The following is a 7,369-nucleotide window of genomic DNA, read 5'->3' as shown; positions in this document are numbered from 1 at the left end:
TTGTTGAGCCCCTGGCATGCCGTATTAGATCCCACCCTCAGATTCAAGGTTTTTCCACTGCGCACACAGAGGAAAAGATAGGGCTCTATGCCGACGACACGATCCTCTATCTTGCCGACCCGGGGGAATAACTGACCAATGCCCTAGACATTATTGAAGAATCAGGTTATTATTCTGGCCTTAAAGAGAACCTGTACTGAGTAAAATTATTTAAAATAAACACCTGAGGTAACTTCAAATGAACATTACATAGTTACCTTGCCATCAGTTCCTCTCAGAAGCTCACCATTTTCTTCTGACAATAATCCCTTCCAGTTCTGACAACATTTTGTCAGAACTGAAATATATCAGTTGCTGTCAGTTATATATCAGTTGCTGTCAGTTATAGCTGAGAGGAGAACTGATGTGTCCATGTTTCCCTATGGCTCAAGTGGCGATGTTACAGTTTAACTGTGTACTGACCAGGAAGCTGTTATGGGGTAATGGCCATTTTCAAAATGGAGGACAGAGAATTTAATTGATCACAGTGGACGAATAGGACGCAGGAGAGGAGAAAGAGATTGATAAGTAGAGTACATGGGAGGTAAGTATGACTTGTGCATGTTTATTTTGGCTTTTAATTTCAGTTCAGGTTTTCTTTAAACTTAACAAAACCAAGTCGGTTCTTATGAACATAGATCGACCTCCTGTCGAAGCTGGCTCCCTTAAAGAGAACCCGAGGTGGGTTTGAAGAATATTATCTGCATACAGAGGCTGGATCTGCCTATACAGCCCAGCCTCTGTTGCTATCCCAAACCCCCCTAAGGTCCCACTGCACTCTGTAATCCCTAATAAATCACAGCCACACTGCTGACAAACAGCTTGTCAGAGCTGGCTGTGTTTATCTCTATAGTGTCAGTCTGCTGCTCTCCCCGCATCCTGCAGAACTCCAGTCCTCGCCTGCATCCCTTCCCTCCCTGCTGATTGGAGGGAAGGGAAAGGGGCAGGGACCGGAGCTATGCAGGAGGCGGGGGAGCAGCTGAGACTGACACTACAGATGTAAACACAGCCTCACAGCACAGCTCTGATTTATGAGGGATTGCAGAGTGCAGGGGGACCTTAGTGGGGTTTGGGATAGCAACAGAGGCTGGGCTGCATAGGCAGATCCAGCCTCTGTATGCAGATAACATTCTTTAAACACACCTCGGGTTCTCTTTAACCATGAACTTCGTATAGTTCAGTCATTTAAGTATCTCGGGGTCCAAATCAGTCTGCCTCCCTGCACATACCTACACACAGAAGTTCTCCCACTACTATAACTAGTCCAATCCAAATGCAAAACGTGGTCCAAGTTGTATCTATCAATTACAGGTAAAATTAGTCTGGTTAAGATGGTGTTGCTACCCAAAATCTTATACATTTTGCACCAATCCCCCATTTACATTCCAATGCACTTTTTCAAGCGTCTTCGCTCACTCATTTCTGCATTCGTGTGGAATTATAAACGTGTTAGAATTAAACATACCTTGCTTATTAATCCCAAAGATATGGGTGGCCTTGCTCTTCCCTCAATGCAGCATTATTATCTTGCGGCCCAATTGCAGCATATGGCCCCATGGTTTGTAACAGGTGGCCTATATAATGCTGAGGCCCTGGGATACAGCTTGGACCCTACTGTAATGCTATGTTTTTGGCGTTGCTAAGGCCTCACACTCGACTCACACTAGCACACAGACTAGGTAAATACATAGCTTACGACTTCACACTGTATTAGGATATTTATTCAATTATTTACATTATTTACAGGTATAGCAGTGAATCATGGATAAGTAATAGAGTAAAGAATCAATACATTACCGGATATTGCATCATCACTCCGTATCGGGGGACCAGCGATCGTCAGGAGGCAGCGCATACAACCATCACGGCTCGTCAGCAGTGTAGGAGTCCCATCAGAGCAAGGGAAATCTCTCTTTCTTATACTCATAGCTCCACCCATTTTCCCTATTGCATCCTGGGGATGCACAGGCATGAGCTTCACTATGGTTGGATGACTTATAGTCAATATTTTCATAAATAGAACTAGTTCTAGTTAAGTTGCGCATTCCCTGAAACAGTTAATTCAGGGTTACGCGCTTATTGCAACACAATGTTATATAACCATATCACGTGCCACGCATGCTCAGTACTTGTTGTGACTGGGTGGGTTCGTCCTTCAGCCTATCCACAACGTGGAAGTATGATTCATCCCTCGTGATAACCGCGTGAACACAGCGCACAGCCGTATGTTTTTATAACTTGCAGTAACCTTTTGTTCTTCTGTCAATGGTTTTCTTATGGAGAATGGTGCATCACTACTAAAAGATCAAAATATGTCCTATCTGCCTGCAGACTAGCTTGCTAATGTGTTTCTTACCTAACAGCCAGTCATTCACACAGACTCTTCAGACTTGTATCACATTCGGTCCTTAGTGATGACCATTAACATATGAAACCATGACAACTTTTTTCCTCTTACAACAGATCCCATATGCCACATACCAGTTCCATCTGGATAGGATAACTATAACAATCATTACAATCAAAAATAGGATGAACTATCCACTTCATCATTGTTTCTGCTGATGGCGAATAACCCATAAATACATCCCACCAGTGGTGAGAGGTGGCATCTGCTATGGCAGAGCCCACTTTAACAATTTTGTTTGCAATCACGGTAGTACTGAGCTGGTGTACGATTATACTTCTATTCAACTTTTTAATAGCACTTTTTCACTTCCGTTAGATTTTTCAACAATCCGCTTTAGTTTAGTCAGGTTTAGATCCCAATTGGGAACTTCCAAACCTTGGCCTTGCCAGGAAACCTTTGTAGTTAACGCTATATCGGGCATCAACATAAAAGTTTCATTTTCCCATTGGAATACAGTGATATTGTGTATGCATCCTGCAAAAGGCACCCTCATTTTAGGGACCACCTGACGATCTGTCACTATACATACCACTTGAGGTGTTATTTCCACCATCCGGCGGTATGTTATAGGCATTATGGTCCACCCACATTTGTTTACAGTGTTCTGTAACAAACAAGGTTCATATACAGTAGACTGTAACTTACATATTTTACTGTTTAAAGTATTATCACAAAAAGTCAAATCATCTGTTCTGTTGCTGTCATCAATAACCTGTCCATAAAACGTAGGTACCCAGAAGTGCTGATCACCTTCTGGCCCAATTAATAATGGCAAAATGACATTCTTACACATTATACTACTTTTAGTAACATTGTAAAGTGTTAATTGTCCCATGCAAAATGTATCATTGCACATCACTTTAGGTGCTTTGATATCTATCCAGTGATCAGTTGTTATCATGGAACTGAACACGGTCCTCCAAACCTCCTCATTTCCAGTCAACAACATAGTTTGAAATAACCCTTTCTGTTGTTGCTGTTGTAAGGTTTGCATGGAACAGATAGTCCAGTTTACAATTCTAGTTATATCAACATCTGTTTCATACATAACAGAGGCACTTGCGTTAATTAAATCAAGCAAATCATCATCTATTTTAGCTTGTAATTTTAAATGGCGCCCATATAGTTGGCATCTATTTAGCTTGTAAAGTTAAGACATCATTTATTTTACTTCCAGCGTTATGCAATCTATTTGCTAATGTTTCAATATCAAGACTATTAAGAGTTCCAGTCAATGTCCCATATCCTCCTAACAAAGTGTCATACCACTCTCTCCGTATTTGGTGTGGTTTAGAACAGTTTATGGCAGCTGGAAACGTGATTTTAGCATGAATCACAGTCTTTTAGGCATGTTGCCCCACCTTTACACAAGTGGAAGGTAGTCTCTTTATATGCCCAGGGTCCACTTTAGCATCCATCATATCCACAAATATCAAAGTAGGCCCCACCGAGACATGTTCCATTGAAAGTAACATTGAGAACGTCACATGCTTGCCTAGCATTACCGGTAAAGTTTCTCTGTAGACAACTCTTGGTTTTATTTCCCCACACGAAAGTCACCGTGGATCCCCTGTATCGGTTACTCGAATACCTGAAGTCCTTGCATTAACGCAACAGCTTTCCAACCACACGATACCAAGGATTCCAAGGACAATGCCATAGACATGGAGATCAATCTGCAAAAAACCCAAACAAGTGTGACTTATTCTTGCAAATAACATTTTTCCTGTGGGATATATTCCCACTTTTTCTGTTCTGGCCTCATTACCAGCAGAGTTCGGTCCTTGCTTACTGCAATCACATCTGCTGGAGGAGGCGGTCCTTGGGGATTCTGACCCACATTTTAGCTCCAACATTTACTGTATTAGTAGAACCAAAATATTCATCACCCTTTACTGATGGGCTTCCCTCTCTACAAATAAAGGAATTAGGGTCCCTTTACACTTAATCAGCTGCTGTTAACTGTAATCAAAAAATAACAACTGATGTACAGTCCAGCGTCCGTGTCCCCCTATGGCCTCTTTCACACCATACACTGAAAAAACATTGAAATCTTTTCACAGTGCATTGCCATTGGGGAAAAAACAACAACAACAAAAAACAAGAAAAAACAAACAACAACAAAATTGTATGCGTACTACTACTAATGCATACCAGCGCATTAAGTGTAAAAGGGCCCTCAGGAGAACCTGGGCTATACAACTCTTTGGCCTGTGTATACACAGTGTCCTCCCCTAAAAACTTTAACCCATCCTCTCTCCTCTTCCAATAATTAACTCACTATTTCCCAGGTTAATCATGATCACTTTAATTTATTCTTGATAGTCGGAGTCAATTACTCCTCCTATTACTATAGCTCCTTTCTGAGCAAAACTGAATTGGGTAGCTATTTGCCCATAATGTTAGTCAGGTATTTTACATCCTATACCTGTGGGAATGGTTGTAACCTGTGAGGGGTTAATGATAACAACTTCTAAAGCATGCAAATCCAACCCAGCTGATACAGGTTTTCCCCTATATGGAGCTACCGCATCCTTATGCATTTTTCAATAAGAAATCGTTTCTACTTTAACCACCCCACCAGCTAGTTTCTGGTATAAACAAAAATCTGTTATCTTCACAGTTTGTATTATTCTAAACTAGCATATGCATACATTCTAGCATCTTTAACAGAGGTATTCTTAAACATATAATACACTATATCAGTAAGGTCTCAAAGCAAACTTCATACAATTCATTAGAAACAACTCAATTCACACTTCATCATCAACACATTCTGCCACTTCACGCCATTCAGCTAATCAGTACAACATTCAACCCTAGAGAAACCAGACATTTCTCTGCAAGACAAACAAATCTCATTTAGTAACTAATGACCTTGGCCCGTTTAAAAAAAAAACCAAGCTAGGCCTTTCGCTGCGCATGCATGTGCCCGCTGTGCACATGCACCCGCCACGCGCGTGCCCTCATACACCGTTGCGCACACGCTGGCCGCCTCTGGCCCTATCCCCCCTCAACTTTTCCCCAGTGTTTCTGCGCCCCTCCCTGCACATGTGCAGTGCTAAAAAAAAAAAAAAAAACTCTGAATAGACGCAGAGACACAGGCATATTATATAAAAAGGTTTTCCAGTCTAATTACGCAATATTTTCATGCTACATTGCCATAATAGACTTCACAGTTCTATTTCTTTCACACAGTCTCATCTAATCTAGCTTTCAGCTCAACAGGTAAACAATTTCACTCCTGCACAATTATAGCTAGAAACCAGGGGAAAAGTTTTGCTGGCACAGATGTCACCGTGACATCATAATCACATTTAACCCTGTAACCCAAAAAAAAAAAAAATGAGCATTTGCAGGGATTTGGAAGTTCTAGCAAAACCCAGCACAACACACAACGCACACAAGAAAGTTGCTTTACTATTTCTCACCTCTTTAACCATTTATTTTATCAAACAAGACGCATATCCCATGAAGTAAGAGTTAAAGGTCAATATTTTTTTTTACAGCATGTACTCCTGAATGAAAAAAAATAATGCTTGCCAAGCGCCCCCAGTTGAGGAGAGCAGCATCTCAAACACTCACTGGCTCACACACATTCCCTAGGAGCACTCACCGCCCGTGCACAAATGCATTTTAAAAAAAAACATTCCTCTATGCATTCAATTAAACAAAAAACAGACATATGAATACACGATTAATCAGGACTCGCTATAACGGATTCACCATATAAAACATTCACTAGAAACAACAATGTTAACCCACCTGTCTTGTCCAGATTATATTACCATTTCAACTCTGCAAGTGCAGTCAGATACTGTCACTTTAAGGAATTTGCTTTACAAGTTTAAACACAGCACTCCAAGATTATACTCCGAAATCTACCAACAAAGACACAGACTGTATTAAAAACCGTAGTAGTAAAAGCTGAGATTCACTGTCAGGTTACTCTCTGCCCCTTTTTCCCATCCATATTTTATCATTAAAAATATGGGGTTTTCCTTAAGAGGGACAAAAACAGCAGTAACAACCTAAAGAAAGTTCCCAGCTATTCCTAATCTTTTCAAATGGAACAAAATACTTTTGTGCTAAACACTTCCAATTCCAGTTCAATGCACATTGTCCTATTTCTTGTGCAATGATCAGTGGCAGAGTTTGGCTTCCTTTTATTTACAGAAGCTCCCTGCTCCACTGATAACAATCCAAAATGTGTCATCACAGGAGCCTCTTCCCCAGCTACTTCCTCCAGTACATTTATTTTACCAGCTGCAGATTCTGTTACATGTTGGTATTTATCTGCAGCTGCCTGTGATGACACTTGTGCAATTATCACTCTGTCATCCTACTCTAGTTCCTTTTCCTAACAGGACTAGCCTTTTTCCAACAGGAATACCCTCAAGTAAAGTAACAACATTGAGGGATTCTGATTCTTTCAACCTACACAATCTTTGTTGAAGCTTTCTATAAGCTGTCAACAACATCCCACTATGCCGCCTGAGAGCGACATCATGCCCCGCCTTAACAGGGCCCCCCTCTAGAGTCTTATCTACATCTAGAGAGAGCAACAACATCACCCGCTTCAACGGGGAACCACTATATTCCAGCATCAGGCAGCGTCCCTCAACCTCAAGTTGAGCCTGTTCCGCCTTTTCTTGATCCTGGAACGCCTTCTGCAATCGCTTGTGCACACCACGATATGCAGAGGCCAACACCCAGCTCCTTCTAGCTAGGGTAACTGCATCACCTACCTTGGCAGGGAGTTTTTCAAGTACTTGAACTAAATCAACCGGTTCTGATTCTTTTAACTGCTTATCCCATGATTCTACCAACCCATGGCTAGCTAATTCTACTGCTATAATATTATACGGAGACTCGGTCCAGCCGGGGATCTCCGCAGGTTCTTTTAGGCATTTGGCCTTT

At 41.4% G+C, this 7,369-nt stretch overlaps 1 long non-coding RNA gene across 1 annotated transcript; it reads right to left on the bottom strand.

Annotated features, from left to right (window-relative positions):
• Positions 1-1,742: 1,742 nt before the first annotated feature.
• LOC137512244 (uncharacterized) lies at positions 1,743-6,768 on the bottom strand. Its single transcript, XR_011020517.1, has 2 exons — positions 6,215-6,768; positions 1,743-4,125 (listed from the first exon to the last, which is right to left on the bottom strand). It is a non-coding gene; the product is annotated as an uncharacterized lncRNA (long non-coding RNA).
• Positions 6,769-7,369: the final 601 nt, after the last annotated feature.

The sequence above is a fragment of the Hyperolius riggenbachi genome, chromosome 1 (genome assembly GCF_040937935.1).
Source record: "Hyperolius riggenbachi isolate aHypRig1 chromosome 1, aHypRig1.pri, whole genome shotgun sequence".
NCBI lineage: Eukaryota > Metazoa > Chordata > Amphibia > Anura > Hyperoliidae > Hyperolius > Hyperolius riggenbachi.
The sequence above is the reverse complement of the archived record's forward strand: the minus strand, read 5'-3'. Positions and strand labels throughout refer to the sequence as shown.